General features: G+C 42.2%; 1 protein-coding gene across 2 annotated transcripts in view; it reads left to right on the forward strand.

Annotated features, from left to right (window-relative positions):
* The window catches only part of CNTLN (centlein), a 253,134-nt gene that overhangs the window by 7,695 nt on the left and 222,151 nt on the right, over positions 1 to 23,288 (forward strand). The gene's annotated exons all lie outside the window — the stretch shown is intronic.

Raw genomic sequence — 23,288 nt, forward strand, 5'->3', positions numbered from 1 at the left:
TCAAACCCGGGACCTTTCAGTCCGCAGGCCGACGCTCTATCTACTGAGCCAAACCGGTTTCGGCTCTTAGATTGCTCTTGTTGGCATCTTCCTAGTCATGCTCCATTTTCCCCTAAGATAATTGCAGTATTTACTTTAAAGCCTGGGATGACCTTGCCAGAGTGTAGTAAGTATTCTGGAATAGGTTAAGGGATTTCACTTAACACTGTATTATCCAGTGTGAGATGCCGTTATTCAACTGTAGATTATTAGGCCTCTACTTGGTCATTAGAAACAGCAGAGTGATGTTAGGTACTCCTTATCAAACATTTGATATACAGTACTCCCATGACACTTAGCAGAGCAATTAAAAACTTGCTTTCCTATTAAATGAATTCCATTACATTTCCTAAATGAGAAGCTAAGCATATGGATGCATTTTTCTTTTTCTTTATTGGAGTCATGATTATGTAACCTGAATATTATTTTTGATAATTTAAACTGCATTTACATTTGGAGTCACTTGCCCTGGGATCATTCGACTATTGCTGGCATTCAACTTTTTAAAATCTGTGATATATATCAATGTTTAATTTCACTGTCCTTGATTATTGTGAGCTCTTAAAATAGTGTAATCAGTTTCTCCTCCTGTTGCTTGTATGTCTAATTCATCAATCAGATTTCTCTTATGATAATCAGAATAAAGTCTTTTGTTAACATACCTTGTAACTTCCTCAATCATCCTTGAGATAAAATGTGATCACTCTGCCCGCTCTGTTTTTTTTAGCAGAATAAGCCTTTGAGGAGATATATTCTTGGCACTTCAGTTGTCATTTCTGTTATTCTTTCTTTATCTTCCTCTTTTTCATTTTTATACTAGAGGCCCGGTGCACGAAATTCGTGCACTGGGGGGAGGGGGCCCCTCAGCCTGGCCTGCACCCTCTCCAATCTGGGACTCCTTAGGGGATATCAGACTGCCTGTTTAGGCCCGATCCTTTACCAGCAGCCGGACATCCCTCTCGCAACTCAGGACCGCTGGCTCTTAACCACTTACCTGCCTGCCTGCCTGCCTGATTGCCCCTAACCACTCTGTTTGCCAGCCTGATCACCCCCAACTGCTGGCCTGATCACCCCCAACTGCCTCCCCTGCCAGCCTGTTTGCCCCCAACTACCCCCTGCCACCAGCCTGATTGGGGTTGGGGGGCCGATTGGGGGTGGGGCTGGCCATGGGGAGGGGCAGTGGTTGGTGGGCTGGGCAACCACCCCCCCAAATGGGTTGGGGGGGTGGCGATCAGGGCCAGTGGCCTGGGGGAAGAGCCGTGGGTGGTTGGCCAGCCAGCCCTGCCCCTGATTGCGGTGGGGGTGGGGGGGCAATCTGGGGTGGGGCTGGGCAAGGGGAGAGGCTGCAGGAGATTGGCTTGCCAGCCCTGCCCCCTATTGGAGTGGGGGGATCAAGGGTGGGGCCAACCTGGGGAGGGGCTGCAGGACATTGGCCGCCCAGCCCTGCCCCCTCTTGGGGTGGGGGGGTGCAATCAGGGGCAGATAGCCACGGGGAGGGGCTGTGGGCCTATTGTGGTGGGGCAGGTTGGTCAAGGATGTGGCTGGCGGGAGGGGGGGGGGGGAGGGGGAGGAGGGGGATGGGAAGAGAGGGGGTATTGGCCAGCCGGCCTGCTCTTCTTTTTTTTTTTGGCAACTCCACAATTTTAATTTGTGGTGCCTATGCTATGTCTGAAAAATACCTTCTTCCCCTGCCCAGGAGAGCGATGGGGAGGGGGCAGCAAAAAATAGAAGACATCCCTCCCTATTGCACACAGACCCTATATACAGGCTCACCTGGCCCAGGCCGGCGGGATGCTTGGCACATTCTAGGATCCCTGCTCAGGGCCTGGAGGGGTGACTGGTGGCAGCACACGTGAGAGGGGACCTCTGGGTGACCACTCTGGTCCTGGCTACTGGTCTTGGCACTTCCTGGTCCCCAGTTCCTTTCTGGTCCTGCCTGCAGCCTTGGTCCCCCTACCTGGCCTCAGATGGCCCGCTTGGCTCCTGGGGGCTCTGTCCTCCCCTCCTAACCTGGAGATCTCAAGGAAGGTTATGGCTTCTCAGAGACTCCTCAACAGCCCTATCACTCATGTTCACACAGGGAAGGGGTGCATGTGGCAAAAGCAGCTGTATAAATGCGGGTGCAGGAGCAAGTCCTCCGGGGTCACTTGGACAGTTTGCTGATGACGCAGATCAGGGCCACATTTTCATCCTTGAGGTGCTGGTTGTCAGCTCAGAGATTGGACAGGCCCTTCAGCTCCTCTTCCAGCTCAGCGGCCTTGCACTCCAGGGCCCTGCACTCAAATCTCGCCAGCTCCAGGATGGCCGGCCTCTCTGCAAAGTGCTCTTGCCTCTGCATGGCGCACTCCAGCTCCACCTTGAGCTGCTCCAGCCGCAGCATGGTCTGGGTCAGGGCCTCACGAAATCTCTCATTCTCAATGTGCAGCTTTTCGTAGAGTTTCCTGAAGCTCCCCCAGGCTCTTCCAATTTTGGCTGGGGTTTGGGGTTTAGGTCCTGCTGCCTCTGGAGGGGAAGAGTTGGATTCTGGGCTGATGTCCACTGGCTTCACCTTCTCCCCCTTCACAGGCCCTCTCCTCTCATTGCCAACTTTGCGGTGCTCCCTGGAGGCCTGTGGTCCCTGTCCCTGCCCCTCAGGCACCTCTACTCTCTGGGCAGGGCCATCAGAATTCTTAACCCCAGGGACTCGGGGCTGCCAGGAAGGGTCCAGGCTCTGAGCACCCTGCTCTCCATGTGGATGGGAGAGTCTGATCAGGGGAAGGCCTGCAGGGGGGAGGGGCTGCAAGGTTGGCTGCTGGCCCCCTGATCAGGCAGTGTGCTGGCTACAGTGGGCGTCATAGCGACTGGCCCAATCAGGGCCATGTTCTGCCTGCTCACCACTCCCCAGTCCCAACACGGCCTCCACTGCCCGGCTATCAGGCCTTTGGGATCACCAGCTCAGAGCGCCTGCTTTCCCACAGGCCTGAGGGGCTCAGGCCTGTGGGAAAGCAGGCGCTGGTGATTTCACCTGCATGCGTGTTCGCCAACCATCGGCTGATGGAAAGCACTGCCCGCTTGGGGCCGCTCAAACCTGGGCAGGCAGGTCGGGGGCACTGCCGCCACTGCTATTGCCACTGCCGCCGCTGCTGCTGCTGCTGCTGCTGCTGCTTCTGGGGCTTGAGGCACTGACTGAGGCTGCCAGGCATGCCCGTGACCTGCCCGCCCAAGTTGGGTAGCACATGGGATGCGCCAGCGGGCAGATCATTGCTGCCGCCTGGCCCGTAGCACAGCGGATACCCGGGTGGGTACCCGATAGCTGCGGCCCCCACCCCCAACCCCAGGACCCTGTAGGAGGCCCAGATGAGGGCGGGGCAGGTGCGGAACACCCTGGTCCCACCTGCCAGCCCTGGGTTCCCTGTGGGAGGCCCGGATGAGGGTAGAGCAGGTTCGGTCCCACCCGCCAGCCCCAGGTCCCCCGCGGGAGGCCCGGATGAGGGCGGATCGGGTGCTGACACTGCGGTCCCACCCGCCAGCCCTGGTTCCCTGCGGGAGGCCCGGATGAGGGCGGATCGGGTGCTGACACTGTGGTCCCACCCGCCAGCCCTGGTTCCCTGCAGGAGGCCCGGATGAGGGCGGATCGGGTGCTGACACTGCGGTCCCACCCGACAGCCCTGGGTCCCCCGTGGGAGGCCCAGATGAGGGCAGGGCGGGTACCCGATTACCAGGGTCCCACCCGCCAGCCCCGGGTTCCCTGGGGAGTCCCGGATGAGGGTGGAGTGGGTGGGAAACACCTCGGTCCCACCCGCCAGCCCCAGGTACCCCGCGGGAGGGCGGATCGGGTGCTGAACACCGCGGTCCCACCCGCCAGCCCGGGGTTCCCTGCGGGAGGCCCGGATGAGGGCAGGGACCTCTGCCGCCAGCCCTGGATGGAGGAGAGCTGGCGGTTGGCACTGTCGCCCCGCCTGCAGTATGCAAATTAGCCACCATCTTGGCTGGTGGTTAATTTGCATATCTCGCTAATTAGCCAATGGGAAGGGTAGCGGTTGTACGCCAATTACCATGTTTCTCTTTTATTAGTGTAGATATTTTTAAACTTGCTAATTTGCTATATTTTTTAACTTTCCAAAGCTATTCTTTAATTTTCACTTTACTCTTGGTTGTGACAGAAGCAAATATTAAAATATTTTTAGGTCATTGTTCTCATCATTTAATATTTCTATTTTTCATCTATCTATATAAAAGCCCAGTGACCCTTATGGCAGAATGACCAGAATGACTGGTCACTATGATGCACACTGACCATCCTGATCACCTGATCGGGGCCTGCTCACCAACCTCTAGGTCCCTCCATCCCCAGCTGGCAGGCACTGATCGCCCAAAGGGGAATGGGGAACCGAGGGTGGGTGGCAGTGGATGGGGGTGGCGCCAGGTCAAGGCAGGTGTGGGCGGGGGGTGGGGCTAGCTGCTGGCAGCTGGGGGAAGGAAAGCTTTTGAAAAACATCTTTCTGGGGAGGCTTTTCTTTTCCCCCCAGTGGCACTCAATTCAAAGGCGCTGGCCACGGAGCCGCCTGCCGTGGAGTCGCCCAATCTCTCCCCACACCCACTCGGATTGAGTCTGGTGCACAGCAGGGTGGAAAACCCTGAGCCCCTGCGGGTAGGCGGGAAGCTGGCAGGGGTGGGACGTGGACGTAGGGGCCTCGGAGCTGTACCACCTGGCCCCCAGCACGCTCTCCGCCTGGAAGTGTCCAGCTGCAGACCTCCGACCCCATTAACTGGATCAGTGTTGGGGTGGAAAGCGACCCAGGAGGGTGAGGAAATGAAACTTGGGGCGAATACCACAGGTGCAGTCCCCCTAACCTTCCCCTCCCAGGATAATTCTGCGCTCCATAACCTCCTACGCGCCAAGAGATAAATGTGGATTTGAAAAGAGGCGGGACCAGAGGAGTTACTCACTTCTGACACCCCACCCTTTGCTTTAAGGCTGCATTCTCCCTCCCTAATACATGTTGCTTGAAGTACACGATGGTTTGTGTTTAAACATGAGATAAATGTGGGGAAAGCAAAGTTTTGTGCTTTAAAACAAAAGAGTCTGGAGTCTTTGGGGTCTCTCTCTCTCTCTCTCTCTCTCTCTCTCTCTCTCTTTCTTTCTCTCTCTGACAGACACACACACTCACTCACTCCTTCCTCCCCTCTTCCCTGGCCTGGCGAATCTTCAAATCTTCAAGGAGGAAATTAACCGTAGCTCCTCAGAACTCACCCTGGCTGGATTGGCCTCTGTTTTGTTTTGTTTTGTTTTTCTCTTACAAGGTTTTTCTCTAACCTCTAAACCGGCAGTCGGACATCCCCCAAGGGATCCTGGATTGGGAGAGGGCACAGGCTGGGCTGAGAAACCTCCTAGCCCCTGTGCACGAATTTCATGCACTGGGCCTCTCATATAAAATACACAATCTTTATTTATATAAAGGTATGTGTGTGTGTATATATATGTGTTGCCGGGAGCCGGTCCATCCTTGCTGTTTCAAGGGACCTGGCATATATGGCATATTGTTCTTAATATGTTTGCTCACCTTCTTGGCGCTATGTGTTTTAACCAAGGTTACCTCTCCGAGAAAGGTGGTTTTCCCAGGTAGGGATTTTCCCCTGAGGTTAGGAAGGGGATACAACCCCTTAATTAAGTGCCAGGCGGGTAGTTAAGCTACATAATGTTTACTCCCTGGAATGGAGATAAGAAACGCCCTAACCTTTGTAATAGAAATTGACAGGATTAAAATCGGCTGGTATAAATACGGATGTAACTAGACAATAAACATCAGATCCTCATCAGTTCCTAACCAGAACTCCGACCAGAACTTTGGCTGGAGATCCTGGCTAGAGGTCCTGACTAGGCTGCTGATCAACTGAAGGCTGTCTTCGTGTCATTCCTTCTTCGCTGACTCCGTCCACACCTTTGGGGACCCCTGGACCCGCTGGGGTTGGACCCCAGCAATGTGTGTGTGTATATATATATACATATATATATATTATGTACAATTTATAAATAAATGTACATATATTGGGAGTAGGCACTCAAAAACCTTTTGCTGATAAGATAGATATGTAATGAAAAATTTTGGAGTTACTGCTTTACAGTAAAGATTCTCAAAATTTACTGTAACAGTTACCTGTGAATAAGATATTAGAGAATTTACCTAAATGTAGATCTCTGAGACTTTCCCTGATCTACTGAATCTCTAGAGATGAGATCTAGGAGTTTTTTTTAAAAAAAAATAAGCTTTCCAGGTAATTCTGTTGTTGTAGTTCATAGATTATACTATAAGATATTGGAATTTGAGTTGACTTTGAAATTGAAAACCTGTAAGTGGAATTTATCTATAAATATAAAAGACTAAGCAACTGTTACAACCAAATGACCAGAATTACCTGTTGACCAGTTGCTATGACGTGCACTGACCACCAGAGGGCAGATGCTCAACTTAGGAGCTGCCTCCTGGTGGTCAGTGCACTCCCTCAGCCAACCTCCCGCAGCCCCCCCCTCCTCTCGGCTGCCCCCCCCCCCCCCCATGGGTCCTGATCAGGGGAATGGCTGGCCAACCTCCCGTGGCTTCCCACCCCTGCTGGCTGGCCAGCCTCCCATGGTCCCTCCCGTCATGGCTGGCCAACCTCCTGCGATCCCTACACCCTTTGGCTGGCCCCCCCGATAGGCCCCGATTGGGGAGCTGGCAAGCCAACCTCCCAGGGTCCCTCCCCCTGGCCGATTGGTCCCCAGATAGGCCTTGGTCACCAGCCAGGCTGAGGAATGCCACCCGTGCACGAATTCATGCACCAGGCCTCTAGTCAATTTATAATTATGTAAATATTTATTTCCTAAAGAACCATGTAATATGCTTGGATCTGATGAGAAGGGAAAATGTGCCATTCAATTTATATCTGTCAAAAAGAATATTTCTAATATCACTATCATCTTTATAGTCAATTAGTTACCCAAATTGTGCTACACTTAAGCCTGTGTAATATTTGTATTCCTTGAAAACATATTTTACCCCGGAATTTCTAATTGCCCTTCTTTTTTGCTTTTCTTGTCATAAAAAATGTCTATGTTCAGACATTTATATAATGGCCCTTTGGCTTATGAATTTGGACCAGTAGCTTTCTAAACCTACTGATAACTGTTATTAGGAAAATGGTTGTTTTGAAAGTAGTCCTCAGCCATTTGTTGTAGGAAAATACTACAGTTAGCTCTTCTGAACATGGATGAGTGGGAAGCCCAGCTTTCTGATAAATGGTTCCTTAATTAGTCATCTTGATTCTTGGGGCTTAAAAAATAAAAAAATAAAAAAGCTCTCCTCTACCTGAACTCTTAAAAAAAAAGATAATTATTTAAAAAACATTTTATTACTTAATTATGGTGACTGTTAAGTTCATATCTGCAGTGTAGACTGGCACATTTGAGACTCAGGAGAGTTGATGATGCAGATAAAGACTGAAGGAAAATTTCTTGTTCATGGAGGCTTGTCTTTTTGTTCTCTTCAGGCCTTCAACTCATTGGATGAGGCCCACTTATATTATGGAGGACATTTTGCTTACTCAGATTCACCAGTTTAAATGGTCATCATATACAAAAACACCCTCCAGGTTTCCACATAAAATTAATCATCAGTGTAGGCTATTGAGGTCTTCAACTATTGTAATTGAGTTGTCCATTTCTCTTTTCATTTCTGTCATTTTTGCTTCATGTATTTTGGTCCTGTGTTTATTAGGTACATATATGTTTATAATTATTACTAGAGGCCCGGTGCATGAATTTGTGCACGGGTGGGGTCTGGCTGGCCCACCCTAATCGGGGCCTATCAGATCAGGCCAACCCAGGGGAGGAGATGTGGCAGGTTGGAGGTGTTGGAGGCCGATCGGGGGCCTGGCCGGCTGGAGGGGGCAGGTGCGGATCAGGGACCCCATCAGGCTGGTTGGCTGCCACAGTGCGCATCATAGCCACAGGTTGTTCTGGTCATTCTGCTGTTCCAGTCGCTGGGCTTTTATATATATAGATATCTTCCTGATGGATTGACTCTATTATCATTATATGTCTTTTTCTATACTTTACTTTCAATGTATTTGAGTTCTTGAATCTAAAGTATGTCTTACATAGACAGTGTGTTTTTTGGATCATGTTTTTTTTTTTTTTTTTTTAATTCAGTCTGACAATCTCTGCCTTTTGGTTGGATTGTTTAATCTATTTACCTTTAAATGTTATTATTGATATGGTTGAATTCATCTCTGCCATATCAGTTTTTGTCTTCTATATATATCATGTCTTTTTTGTTCTTATATTCCCTTCTTTACTACTATCTTTTGCATTCAGTGAATATTTAATGTTGTAGCATTAAAATTTCTTTAATAATTTTTTTCACTGATTTTTTAGCGGTTGTGTGTGTATATATGTTCACATATGTGTGTGTGTCTGCTCTCTAAGATATTTTAACAGAATCAGCTTCCTATTTTCCTAAGCTTATTTACAGTGACATATAGAAACATTACTGAAGTACAGCTATATTCCCTTGTGTCTCTTCCTTTGCTATTGCTGTTATACATATTAAATATATTAATGTTACAAACTGAACAATGCATTTTTATAATTATTGCTTTATGTTATGTTGTAATTTCCTTAGCCCAATAAAACTTTGCTATCATCCACCTCATTTGTGCTGTTATTGATAATTATGTTATGCACATATTTGTCATGTAATTTAATCCCATCAATTCTTTATGTATATATTATTTTAAGTAGTTGCTTTTCAAATCGGTGAAGAGAAGAAAGTAGAAAAACATGCTTTTAAACTATATTTTATTATAATTTACTGGTGTTCTTTGCTTTTTTTGTGTGAAATCAAATTACTGTCTGTGATCACTTGGTGCTTCTTTTTTTTTTTTTTTTTTAATTTTTCGCTTAAAGTATTACAAAGGGTATTACATAAGTGTCCTTTTTTCCCCCCCGCCCTTGACAAACCCCTACCCTCCCTTACCCCCCAGTGTCTTATGTCCATTAGTTATGCTTATATGCATGCATACAAGTCCTTCGGTTGATCTCTTACTCCCCTCCCTCCTGCCCCCCAACTCTCTCTGGCCTTCCCACTACAGTTTGACAATCAGTTTGAGGCAGCTCTGCCTCTGTATCTATTATTGTTCAAAAGTTTGTAATGGTCTTTATTATCCATGAATGAGTGAGATCATGTGGTTTTTTTCCTTCATTGACTGGCTTGTTTCACTTAGCATAATGCTCTCCAGCTCCATCCATGATGTTGCAAATGGTAGGAGTTCCTTCTTTTTAACAGCAGCATAGTATTCCATCGTGTAGATGTACCACAGTTTTCTAATCCATTCATCTACTGATGGGCACTTAGGCTGTTTCCAGATCTTAGCTATGGTGAATTGTGCTGCTATGAACATCTGGTTACATATATCCTTTCTGATTGGTGTTTCTGGTTTCTTGGGATATATTCCTAGTAGTGGGATCACAGGGTCAAATGGGAGTTCCATTTCCAATTTTTTGAGGAACCTCCATACTGCCTTCCATAGTGGCTGCACCAGTCTGCATTCCCACCAGCAGTGCACAAGTGTTCCTTTTTCTCCACATCCTCTCCAGCACTTGTCGTTTGTTGATTTGTTGATGATGGCCATTCTGACAGGTGTGAGATGGTACCTCATTGTTGTTTTGATTTGCATCTCTCGGATGATTAGTGACTTTGAGCATGTTTTCATATGTCTCTTGGCTTTCTGAATGTCCTCTTTTGAAAGGTGTCTATTTAGATCCTTTGCCCATTTTTTGATTGGATTGTTTATCTTCTTTTTGTTAAGTTGTATGAGTTCCCTATAAATTTTGGAGATTAAGCCCTTATCAGATATGACGTTGGCAAATATGTTTTCCCAAGAGGTGGGTTTTCTTGTTGTTTTGTTGATGGTTTCTTTTGCTGTGCAGAAGCTTTTTATTTTGATGTAGTCCCATTTGTTCATTTTCTCTTTAGTTTCAAGTGCCCTAGGAGCTGTATCAGTGAAGAAATTGTTTTGGCATAGGTCTGAGATTTTGTTGCCTTTGTATTCTTCTAGAATTTTTATGGTTTCCTGTCGTACATTTAAGTCCTTTATCCATTTTGAGTTTATTCTTGTGTATGGTGTAAGTTGGTGGTCTAGTTTCATTTTCTTGCATATGTCTGTCCAATTTTCCCAACACCATTTATTGAAGAGACTATCTTGGCTCCATTGTATGTTCATGCCTCCTTTGTCAAAAATTAATTGAGCATATTGGTTCGGGCTAATTTCTGGACTCTCTATTCTATTCCACTGATCTATATGTCTGTTCTTGTGCCAGTATCACTTGGTGCTTCTTATAATTTCTATCTCTTTTTTGGTCTTTGTTGCAACATTGTCATTATACCTTTCTTTAATTTTAAAACTATGGCTTCCTTTAGTTTTGTGAACATATTTATAAAGGTTATTTTGAAGTTTTTTTGATAAAGCCAACATGTCACACTCTCAGTTTATGGATTATACTTTTCTGTTTCTTTGCATGAGTTATATTTTTTTTGTTAGAAAGTGGACATTTGAGATATTATATTGTAGCAAATCTGGTTATTGACCTTCCCTACCCATTTCCTCCAGATTTTTTTGATTGGTGACTGGCTGGATTAATTAAAGTCTATGTCCAGATGACAGAGATTTTGGTAGGACTTTCTTGTTATCTTTCCTTGACCACACCCAGCTGTTAAATGTCACTAATTGGTGGTTGATTGTTCAATTATTTTCAGTAATGCCTTAGGGCAGTGGTTCTCAACCTGTGTGTTGCCAACCTGTGGGTCTTAACTCCTTTGGGGGTCGAACGACCCTTTCACAGGGGTCGCCTAAGACCATCGGAAAACACATATATAAACAGTGGTTCTCAACATTCCTAATGCCTCGACCCTTTAATACAGTTCCTCATGTTGTGGTGACCCCCAACCATAAAATTATTTTCATTGCTACTTCATAACTAATTTTGCTACTGTTATGAATCGTAATGTAAATATCTGATATGCAGTGTGTATTTTCATTGTTACAAATTGAACATAATTAAAGCATAGTGATTTATCACAAAAACAATATGTAATTATATATTCAATATGTGTTTTCTGATGGTCTTAGGCGACCCCTGTGAAAGGGCCGTTCGACCCCCAAAGGGGTCGCAACCCACAGGTTGGCAACCCACGGATTGAGAACCGCTGCCTTAGGGTATAAGTTACTCTACAAACTAATTTGATGTGGCTCCTGTGAAGTTTCTGAGTCAGTGTTTGACATTTTTCCAAACGCTTTAAGTGCTTCTCCTAGCTGTCTTATTCCTCGTTTCTCTCTTGCAAACTAGCAGGCCTACAGTTTAGCATATATCTTGACTTTCCTACCAAACTACCTTTCACCATAAACTACACTGTTCATGAGAATGCCTCTAGGCTTGAACTTCTCAACAATGTGTTGTAAATGAAGTCAAATCCCTTTGGGAAGAGGTTAAGACCTGTATATTTTACTTTGCTTCTCTACTCTCTTTTCCATACCAGGCAAAATGAGAGCCAGGCCTCAGGAGCTGAGAGTATGGACAATATCATGTTTCTCTCTGAGTGACACCACCACTCTAGGAGCTGATTGCTTGGTGGAGGGGAGACAGCAGCCTTAGTTTCTCTTGGCTTGCCTCAGTTGTTGTGGAACCACTGCTGTCATAAGCTGGGCAAGGGAGTTTGGGTCTTCAGTGCTCAGTGCCCAAGGTAGAACCTTTTATTTTACAAATGGTGATTGGGCAGAAAAATGGACTTATCTCTCAGTTGCATTTGACTAGGACTTGGCCTCAGCAACAATTAGCTGGGGGCAGGATGAAAAATACTGATGTCTTGCTCCTGGGGAAAAGAAGCTCTCCTACTTGGAACTTGGGGGAGATGGAGGAGCCCTTTGCTCTTTGTTTAGCATTCTGGGGTGGACTTTTCACCTTGCTGAGGAAGGGGAAATTGTCTTGGTTCAGATACTTTAAGTGTTGACAGCAGTGAGAATGGCTGCAGTGTTAGACTGGTGGGGTCAGACCAGACCTGAGTTCAGCAACCTTGGTACAGACAGTCCTCGGGTTACGACGTTGTTTTGTGGTTATGTTGCCATCTCTCATTTATTTATATATATAAAAAAAGTTCCATCATTTCGACATATGTACATATGTGCTTTATGTTTTTTTATTATTTATTTACCACAAGTAATGGTCAGGAATTGTTATCTTTCTTTTAAATTTTTTTTACTGTTTCACTTCATTACTGCTGTGTATGTGCTCCATGTGAGTGATGTAGGTGCTTATGTAGGTGGGTTCCGACGCAGTAGGAACGGATCTCCGATGTAACTGGAGGACCTACTGTACTTGAATTCTTTCTTTTAAAAAAAAAAAATATATTTTATTGTTTTTTTACAGAGAGAAAGGGAGAGGGATAGAGAGTTAGAAACATCGATGAGAGAGAAACATCGATCAGCTGCCTCCTGCACACTCCCCACTGGGGATGTGCCCGCAACCAGGGTACATGCCCTTGACCGGAATCCAACCTGGGACCCTTGAGTCTGAAGGCCGATGCTCCATCTGCTGAGCCAAACCGGCTAGGGCTGTACTTGAGTTCTGACCAGGAAATAATTCAGAGTCAAGACTCAAACTGTAGGAAAACATTTATTTAGAAAAATCACAGAGGTAGAAGTAATCTGTAGAAGAAATGGGCTTAGGAAACAAGTTATAGAGGCAAAGGAAGGGCCTTTGGAGCTTAGAAGTGAAGAAGGTCAAGGTGAAGTGAGGAAGGTCAAGGGGATGTGCCTCAGGGTAGGAGGAAGAGAAAGGGAAAGACATGGGCATGCTCCCTAGAGAGAGCAGGCTGGGTCCTCTGCCCTAAGGGTTTTAAGGATGGAGATTTTAGGGGAGGTCACAGAGGAAGATCTCAATAGAATATTCAGCAGTTTTCCAGCTGTGTTCTTTGTGGTCTTCACTGATTGGTTGGTGCCCAGGTAGAGGTGGGGTCATTATCCTGAGGTCAGCCTTGGCATTGCTTGTCTGGTTTTGCTGCTTTTCTGGGCTTGCTGCTGAAGTATAACTGAGACTTAGATGTTGCTCTGCTCATGTCTATCTTATTGACTACCATATAAACACTTGGCTTTCTTACTGATTTTTTTTTATGATTTTTGCTGAATAGGTTTCTTCATTTGCTGTTTGCCTTTAGGACCATTTGCACAGGCTATAGTGTTCACCAGTTTCACCTGAGAGTGGGTCAGCAGAGCTCCTCACATGGACATGCCAGAAGTAGATCTCCCAATATTTGTTGTTTTAAGCATCTTGATTTTTTGATAATTTGTTGTCTAGCAATAGATTACTTCTACACTGGATCAAAAGATACATACAATTGTAATTGTGATATGTGGTGCCAAATTATTATTCCAGTTTATATTTCTAGTAGGATTGTAAGAAGGTGCTTCTTTTCCCTAAATTCTAGCCATCACATTGTTTTCAGATGTTCTGATCTTTGCTTCTCTGAAAGGAAAAAATGAAATTTTGAAATAGTTTTCATTTCATTTTTATGTATAAATGAAGTCTAAGAGCCATTTTATATCCTTTTTTTTTATACTTTCTGTATCCATTGCCTATGGCATTTCTATTTCATATTATATGGTGCCCTACAAGTTTAGTATTTTATTTTTAGAAATTATTGGCTTCTCCTTTGAGTTTTTTCACTACATAACTTTTTCACTTCCACAAGCTTGCCATTTTCTTACTTTTCGTTAAATTCCACATCTTGAGGGTAATCTTTGATACTTTTTGGTCTGTTTAGAAAATCAATTCCCAAGTTCAGTTACTATCTCTTTCTCAGTGTCACTTAAAGTAATTCCTCTGTGTGCTTAACTTCCATACCCTCTATCAAGGCTCTTAGCATCCTAGCTCTGAACATCTTATTGATTTATTTTTCAAACATCAGTTCTGTTTTACATCTTCACTTTAAGGTAAAACAAGACATAAAGCACCAAAGAAAATAATTTATAAAATTTAGGTTAAAGACAACCAATGGAAATTATTAAAACCTTTTAAATGGATATTGAGGGGAAAGTTATTACCTTTTGGAGTGGATGCCTAGGAGATGGCAAATGTCGCATGGAAACCAGAGTGTGAGATTCAGAAATGCATGGCCATTATTAAAACAGATATCCTTATGACATTTGCTTATTTAAAAATCTCAGTTGAGTATCATTTGAGTGTCTGACACTGCTAAAAGTTAGAAAAAGATAGCTCTGTACTTAGCTGTTAAAGAATATTGTCTGGTCAGAAAACATTTGCAGAAAGAGACAATTTATAATGGAGTTTGCTTAGTATTATGATAAGTATATTCATATTAATGTAATTATTTATTTTCTTGATTTCTGAAAAAAAAGGTGTAAAAAGAGTTTCCAATAATTCTAAGTAGAAGTTTATGTTATTAAAAATAAGATTTTGAGCCCAGCCAATGTGGTTTAGTGGTTGAGTCTCAACCTATGAACCAGGAGGTCATGGTTCAATTCCTGGTCAGGGCACATGCTCAGTTTGTGGGATCGATCCGCATTGTGGGGTGTGCAGGAGGCAGCTGCTCTATGATTCTCTCTCATCATTGATGTTTCCCTTTCTCCCTCTCCCTTCCTCTATGAAATCAATAAAAATATATTAAAACTTTTTTATTTTTCTACTAGAATACAAATAGAAACATTTGTTTATATGTATTTTCCTTATGAATTTGTTCTTAGAAAATGATTTTCTATAGATATTTAAGTTTAACTGTCATTATGAGTTTATTTTGAATTCTTTTAGAAATTCTTTTTTCTTTTTTGCTGTGATTGCTACCTTTCTTCCAAATCTCTAAATCAATCCTCTACTTCAGCGGTCGCCAACTTTTCGGACCTCATGGACAACCAGTTGGCGACCACTGCTCTACTTCATCTAACCTGCTGTTGATTCCTCCTAGTGTATTCTTAATTTCAGATATTGCATTATTAATTTCTACTAGGCCTCCACTGATACACCCTGGTTGGTAGTAAGGAGTGGCTCTTCATGTGACCTTCACTGACAGCATGGAGAAAGTAATCTCATTACTACTGGGTAGTAGTGAAAGTTCTGACTCTCCACCAGCCACCTTCAACACTGCCCCAGTAAAGGGGACGTGGGGGACCTTATTATAGCCTTGCTGGTGTGGGTGGAATGGGTCCACATTTTTTTTTTTAGGTTCCCTTTTTCTGGTCCTTTGGCTAGAGAATAGGCTTTTCCTGATATTTTTTTCTTATTGCGCTTATTAGTTGTTGATTTTTCTGCTTTAAGTCTGGGATATATGAGGCACAAAGAAAATCTTGGCAGCTCATCACTGTTATTCCTTGGGTTCCAAGACTCCTAGCCAGTCTGCCCTTTTTCTCCACCTTCAGAGTTTCCTTGAGTTTTTTTTTTTTTTTTTAAATATATTTTATTGATTTTTTACAGAGAGGAAGGGAGAGGGATAGAGAGTTAGACACATCGATGAGAGAGAAACATCGACCAGCTGCCTCCTGCACACTCCCTACTGGGGATGTGCCCGCAACCAAGGTACATGCCCTTGACCGGAATCGAACCTGGGACCCTTAAGTCCGCAGGTTGACCCTCTATCCACTGAGCCAAACTGGTTAGAGCGAGTTTGTTTTGTATACAGTGCCCATGGTTTTTAGTTGTAGTTTGAGGGAGTCAGAGAGAAAAGTAGTCTTTTTTCCTAAGAGTGGAAGATGATCTTTTTTTTAAATAACAACTTTATTTTGACACTGTATTTGAGAGTTAATTGAATTGAGTAATATAACATTTTTGGAATCCATTATTCAGAGTACGGTTTAAACAGTTTGGAAAAACATGGCTGTTCTGTGAACATTTTTCCCCTTCCATGCAATAGTAATTTTTACTGATTATTCATAATGCTCTTTCCTGTTGAGTCCTAGATTAAAACAGCTTTCCAGTCAGCCGTCTGATAGGATTTTGTGCAGCTGAGAAATCCTATCTGCCATATCTGACCTAGAGCTTTATTCAGTTGAATATAATTACGTGAATTACAATGGGGGGGTCCCAGTTAGGTTAGGTCTAACATCTATAAAATTGATGTAGTTACTCATAAAGTCAAGTGAAAGGTTATTAGTTGTTACTGGAGTATCTTTGTCTTCAAAGTATAATATGTGTGGACAGTAATATCCCAGAATTCTAAAAGTTAAGTGTAGGCCTTCAAATCCTGCCATTGGGAATTATTTACTTTTTTGTGGGTGGGGGTAGTAATGAATGTATAATTAATAAACAAATGAAAGAGTTTTAAAAATTCCCAGTAAATGTAAATAATATTATACTCATGAATGGCAAGCACATTCATTCTGTCATATGGAAGTATCACGGAGCAGCCCTCATTTTTTAAAAACAAATTTTCATTTTATAAGATTATTTAGGAGAATATAAACCATAAAGAAAAAGGTGAGCATAAAAACTCATTGAGTAAGACTGTAGTGTTTTACTACATATTAAACTATCTTATAGCATTAAAAACTACCTTAGGAACAAATGTTCATTTTTAAAGAAAAATAAGGAAAGGCATGTAGATGTTTAAATAGAATCCCAAGCAATAAAAAATAGTAAGGTCACTTTAAAATGTTCACATGCGGCACCACCAATAATCTTTGGCCACTCAGTAACATTGATAAAGCCTTACTTATTGTTTTTAGTAATTCCTTTGGTAAATTTTTACGTTCTCATCAAAATGTTTCAAAGGAAAATGAACTAGACATAATTGTATATAAACAATGCTGAGATCAACAGTATTTAAAGTAGTTGGAAAGTAAACTGAACAAGAAATATACTTCTGCATCTGCTTATTTGAAAATACCTGGAGGACTTGTTTTATCCCAAAGGCATTTCTAATTTACATAGCAAAAATAATATTATTTATATTTTCCTTTAATATTCAGATATGGTTATATTCACCAGATAAGAAATGTACCTAACATGTGAAAGCTAGTAACTAAGTCTGTACTTAAGAACCAATCAGGTTTAAAGTAAATAACTTCTGGTTGAAGTTGAAAAATAGTGAACTTTTTGTTTCTAGCTGGTTTGTTCAGTGGATAGAGTGTCGGCCTGCAGACCAAAGGATCCCAGGTTCCATTCCTGTTAAGGGCACATACCTTGATTGCAGGTTCCTCCCCGACCCGGGTCCCTGTCCCAGGAAGCAACCAATCCATGTGTTTCTCTCACATTAGTGTTTCTTTCTGTCTTTCCCTCTCTCTTCCACTCTCCCTAAAATTCAATGGAAAAATATCCTTGGTGAGGATAAAAAAAAAAAAAAAGGAAAAAAAAGAAAAATAGTGAACTTTTTGCAGTTTCACTTTGAGGTAATGAGGTAATCTGATTTATGATTACATATGAAAGACAGTCAGTGATCCCAAATGAACATCTGACAATTTAGATTAAACTGAGTTTCCATAGACATTAATATTATAGCTAATTATCAAACATCTATATGTATAAATAAAACTCTTGCTATTTTAGAATTTTTTAATTATGTAATTATGAATATTTATTATAATATATACAACATTTTTGTAATATTTCAACTAATTTAAAATATTTTCATTTTAATAGTTAAAATACAGAAGCAGTTATGCCCTGACCAGTGTGGCTTGGTTAGTTGGGCATCATCCCATGCACTAAAAGGTAGCTGGTTGGATTCCGGTTGGGGCACATGCTCAGTTGTGGACATGATTCCCAGTGTGGAGTATGCATGAGACAGCCAATAGAGTTTTGCTCTCATTGATGTTTTTCTCTCTCTCTCTCTCCCTCTCCCTCCATTTCCCCTCTCTTTCTCCTTCTCCCTCTCCTTTTCTCTAAAAATCAATAAAAATATCTTTAAAAAACTCACAGAAGCAGTTAAATGCAATACTTATAACTGGTGATTTCAAAATTTGACTTTATGTATAAGTTGCTTTTCAACATTAATGGAGGGAAGAAATAAAAAAGCTAAAACCAGATAATTTTTTAGTTGTGTAATGGAGAGCTATGAGGTAGGGAGTGGCATTTGGAATTGTGAATTGTTTTTGAGGAGAAGTTCAGTGTTATTACTGTGATCCTGAATACAGTTGTCATTGGTATTATGGATTGACTTCATTATGATTTAGTACAGTTGTTTCAGCAGAATTCCTACCTGCAAGATTAGTTTATTAAAACATAGCAATATATCAATAACTATATTCATAATACAGCCACCCTCCCCAAATAAGCATATCTTTATTCAGAACATGGTAGGATCTAAGAGGATCTCTTAGACAAAAATTTGAAGTGGGAAAGTGTCCATAATCCTTTTCAAAGAATTATAGATTTAAAAAAAATATAAATATCTGATATTAAAACCCAACTCACAGTGTTAATATTTTTTATACCCTCTAGTTAAATCTGAGAATTTTATGAAAGCTTTGTCTAAATTACATTAAATTTACTTGTTCTTGAAGTCCAAGTCAAATATTCTAGCCAAATTTTTTTCTTGGGTATCCTTAAAGTAAATGGATGTGAGTGTTGCCATTCAGGTAGAATTTCCTATTAAGATTTGTCTTCTTGCAAAAAGTTAAAAAATATTTACCATTTATATTCCAAGGTAAATTATAAACTATTTAATTATCCAAGGAGTTTATCAAATTTTATTGCAGTAGATAGTAAGGACATGGACACATCAAAAGGAAATCATAAGTCAATAACTTCTGTTACTTGTTCACTCTTATATTAGAAACCAGATGTTTACAAACAAAATATGATTTTTGCCTTCAAAAGGTTAAAATATTAAATTATTAACTAACATTGTTGGCACATCATTGTTTCTAAGATTCATAATTGCCAGAGCAAATGATGTTTCCTTTTTAATTGTCATCTGGCTCAGGTCTTCCTATTAAAATTGCTTTTGAATATGTGTTCAGTGTTTTTTTTTTTCTCTTTCAGTTGACTTTTCCTTGTTAAGTAAGATTTTTAGGTTTGTGGGATTTGCTTCAGCTGTGGATGATATGCAAGATCAGTGGAGAGGTTTTAGCAATAAAGGAGGTAGAAGAGGATGCAAAAAACATAGGAAGATCTTTCCTAAGCCTTGCATCTTTCACCACCCTAGAGAGCCTTTTACGTATTTTATCTTTGCTTTTTGAAAATTATTTATTTTGTTCTCAGAATAAGTGAAACTTCTTTATGGCCCCCAACTGAGAATAATTTCTTTCATTTTGGACCCTGTTTATAATTTTCTTATAGGATTTACTATATTCTGCTATGTGTACATTCCCTCTGTGTAGACTATAAACTCCTTGAGAAGGGTCTTAACTTATGAATTACTGATTATATATAATAAATCATTTATAATACACTAGAGGCCCGGTGCATGAATTGGTGCATGGGTGGGGTCTGGCTGGCCTGCCCTGATCGGGCTGAGCTGGCCAGGGGGAAGAAATGTAGGAGGTTGGCCAGCCGACCCCACCACTGATCAGGGTGGGGGGGCAAATAGGGGGCATGGCTGGCCAGAGGGAGGGGCCATGACTGGCTGGAGGAAGGGGTCGTGGGCAGTTGGTGGGCTGGCCCTGCCCCCTGGTCAAACTCCTGGTTGAACTCCAGGTTGAGGGAACAATTTGCATATTAACTTTTTATTATATAGGATAGTGTCTGTCAGTGATTCTCTAAGAGAGTTGCTTACAACTCATCTCTTTAGAAATAAGGCAGGTGTAATGCAGAGCATGGAACATGGCGGGTGTTGGCCGCAGCGCGATGGTGGAGCAGGTGAGCGGGGGTGCCAGACCAAAGCGGGGTGCCGGTCACTGTCATCGGGGCAAGCCTCTGGTGATTACTGAAAATTCTTTGCTCCCGCGCGCCGCAGTCCCGCCAGGCGCTCGCACCTGCTGCCGGCACCAGAGCTGCTGTTCACATCCGCTGCTGGTGCCAGGCACCTGCCTCAGTCGCCCCTCACGGCTTCTTCACCTCTCCCTGCTCCTGAGGGATGATCAGGGCCAGCAGCTGCCTCTCACACCCACTGCTGGTGCCTGGTGCCTGGTCCCAATCGCTCGGCGCCATCAGTGGGTGTGAGCAGCGGCTGCTGGCCCTGATCGCCCCTGAGGGTTTCTCCACCTCCCTCTGCTCCTGAGGGGCAATCGGGGCAGGAGCCGCTGCTCCCACTCACTGACGGCACTGGCCCCGCTCACACCCACTGCTGGCGCTGGCCCCATTCCCTCTGTGCAGTCAGTGGGTGCGAGCAGGGCTGGCACTGTCAGCACATGGGGAGTGGTGGTGGCGGGAATAGGGCTGCTGGCAGACAGGGGACCAGGGCCGCGGTGGGAGGGGATGGATGGGGGCACAGAGGATGGGCCGAGACCCTCCCCTGTGCCCACTGCAGCCTCATGGCCCACAGTTTCTTTCAAGATGCACGAATTCGTGCACTGGGCCCCTAGTATGGATATATTTGAGTTATATTGTGTAAAACACCTTACACAACTATTACCTTATCTAATTTAGATACTTAATTGCCTAAGATGTTTCTAAACATCATTTGGTTCTCCATATATGGATAATCCTGATTTATTGTTTTTATGCATATTGAATGTAAATATTGCCATTCTTTCCACAGTATTTTTGATTTATATATTCTCTACTCTAACCTGATTATCTACTTACTCTTTTCTTTGCAAACCCAAATTTAATTAAGCAGAATTCATAAATAAAGTTTTGATGGAGTTGCAAGTTGCTTTACTTTTAGGGTGTCTTTAATGTCTTCTTTGGTTCTTGACAAAATACTTTACATTAACGAGTGACATAATTTCTGACCCCTAGTATTTTATCTGCATTTTCAGAATGGTTGTATCATAAATTGGAAAAGAGCTCAGATATGGAATTAGAAACGCGTTTGAGTTTTTACTTTGTTACCTATTAGCTTTGCTTTTTTGGTAAGTTGCATAGTTTCTCTTAAATTTTCTAATCTCAAAGACAGTATCTACTTTACCTATTTTGTGTGTTATTAATAGGAGTTAATTTGAAAATTTCAAACTTTGGTAAATTATTATGCAATATAGGAGTTTAAATGGTTGCTGGTATTCTTTTTAGTTCATTTGATAATATTTCATTCTTGTACTTACATGCTCTTAAAGATAAGAAAATGAGAGGGTCAAGGAGGGTTAAAATTTTTTTATATGAAGCAATATGGAGTTGTAGAAAATTTGAGAAACAAAAATAACAATTATTCATAGACATACAATCTATTGAAAACTTCTGTAATATTTGCCGTATTTCTTCCAGTATTCTTGCACAAGTTAGAATTTTTTTTGTTTTGCAAAAATGGATAGTTTTTATATTGTGCTACCGATACAATAGTATTTTCTCATTATTTCTTTGCTTTGGAAACTTTTATTTTAAACTAGAGGTCCAATGCACGGATTTGTGCACCAGTGGGGTCCCTCAAGAGGGCACAGGCCAGGCCGAGGGACCTCACTGGTGCACAATCGGGGCCAGGGAGAGACATGGGAAGTTGGCCAGCTGGGAGGAACCGAGGGACGGCTCCAGGGTGTGTCCGACCCATCTCTCTCAGTTCTGATCAGCCAGACCCCAGCAGCAAGCTAACCTACTCATAGGACCTTTTGCCCCTTGTGGTCAGTGCACGTCATAGTGACTGGTCAACCGGTTGACTTGTCTGCCCCCTGGTGGTCAGTGAACATTATAGTGAGTGGTTGAGCGGCCTTAGCATATCATTAGCATATTATGCTTTGATTGGTTGAATGGCCGACCGTTCGACCAGACACTTAGCATATTAGGCTTTTATTATATAGGATGCCTGTATAATATTCCACTTTATTAATTTACCATAATTTCTTCCAATCCATTACCTATTATTTAATATATAGAGATAATAAAGTTTTCACTGTTCGAATTACTGCAGTTATGAATATATTTAAACAAAAATCTTTGCTTGAGCGCTGGCTGGTATGGCTCAGTTGGTTAGGTATCATCCTTTGCATGGAAAGGTTGCTGGTTCCTTTCTTGGTCAGGGCTCATGTTTGGGTTTCGAACTTGATTCCCGGTAGGGGCCGTGATATTCTGCTCTCACATGGATGTTTCTCTCTCTAGTCTGCCTCCTTTTCTCTCTCTTTAAAAAAATATCAATAAAAAATCATTGTATAAAAACCTTGGATTCAAGATTTGAAATTTAAAGAACCTATATAATATGTAGCCGGCAACAGTATACGAGAGTATCTATTTCATGGCATTCTCTCCAGCTTTGTGTGATTTTTATCATGGAATAATTTAAGTGTGCCCAAATGTATAAAGAATAATTTAATGACACTCTTATACTCTCTACTTGGCTTAAGATTAAAATATCATATATGTAATTTTAATTTCTTTTGTAATCTTTTCAAATCCTCATTTTGCTTTCCTTCTCCAGCAAGAATGAATTAACTACTACCTATATTATACTTTTCTCAACAAATTATATCAGTTCTATTTTATATCTTTGAGGTTTACCTAACAAATTTTAAAATTGTATACATTTAAGATTGCATTGTTATATATTATACATTGTAAAATGGCTAATCAATCCAGTTAAAATATCCATTACTTCTCATAGTTACCCTTTTTTTGTGGTTAGATCACTTCAGATCTACTCTCTTGGCCAATTTCAGGTATATTATATTATATTGACAACTATAATCACAATGCTATTTATCTTTAGAACTTACTCATCTTATATAACTGAAACATTGTACCCTTTTTGCCAATATCCCATTTTCTCCACTACCCCAGCGCCTGACATGCACCATTCTACTCTGCTTTTATGAATTTGATTTTATTTGTTTTCTACATGTAAGTGAGATCATGAAGTATTTGTCTTCCTCTTTTCATCTTTACACTGCCCTCCAAGTTCATCCACATTGTTACAAATATAAGGTTTCCCTTCTATTTTAAGCCTGAATAACATTTAATTCTATATGGTCAAGTGCTCTTAACATTGAGGATACGTATGAGAAATGTGTCATTAGGAAATTTTACCATTGTGCAAACATTATGTAGTGTATTTACATAAACCTAGATTGTATAACCTACTATACCTAGACTTTATGTTATAGTCTTTTGCTTCTAGGCTACAGACTAGTGCAACAGTTACTGTAGGTCATTGCAACCCAGTTATATTTGTGTATCTAAATGTATTGAAACATAGAAGGAACAGTAA

Source organism: Myotis yumanensis, unplaced genomic scaffold, assembly GCF_028538775.1.
Source record: "Myotis yumanensis isolate MYYU_CA2020_CCGP unplaced genomic scaffold, mMyoYum1.0.hap1 SCAF_12, whole genome shotgun sequence".
NCBI lineage: Eukaryota > Metazoa > Chordata > Mammalia > Chiroptera > Vespertilionidae > Myotis > Myotis yumanensis.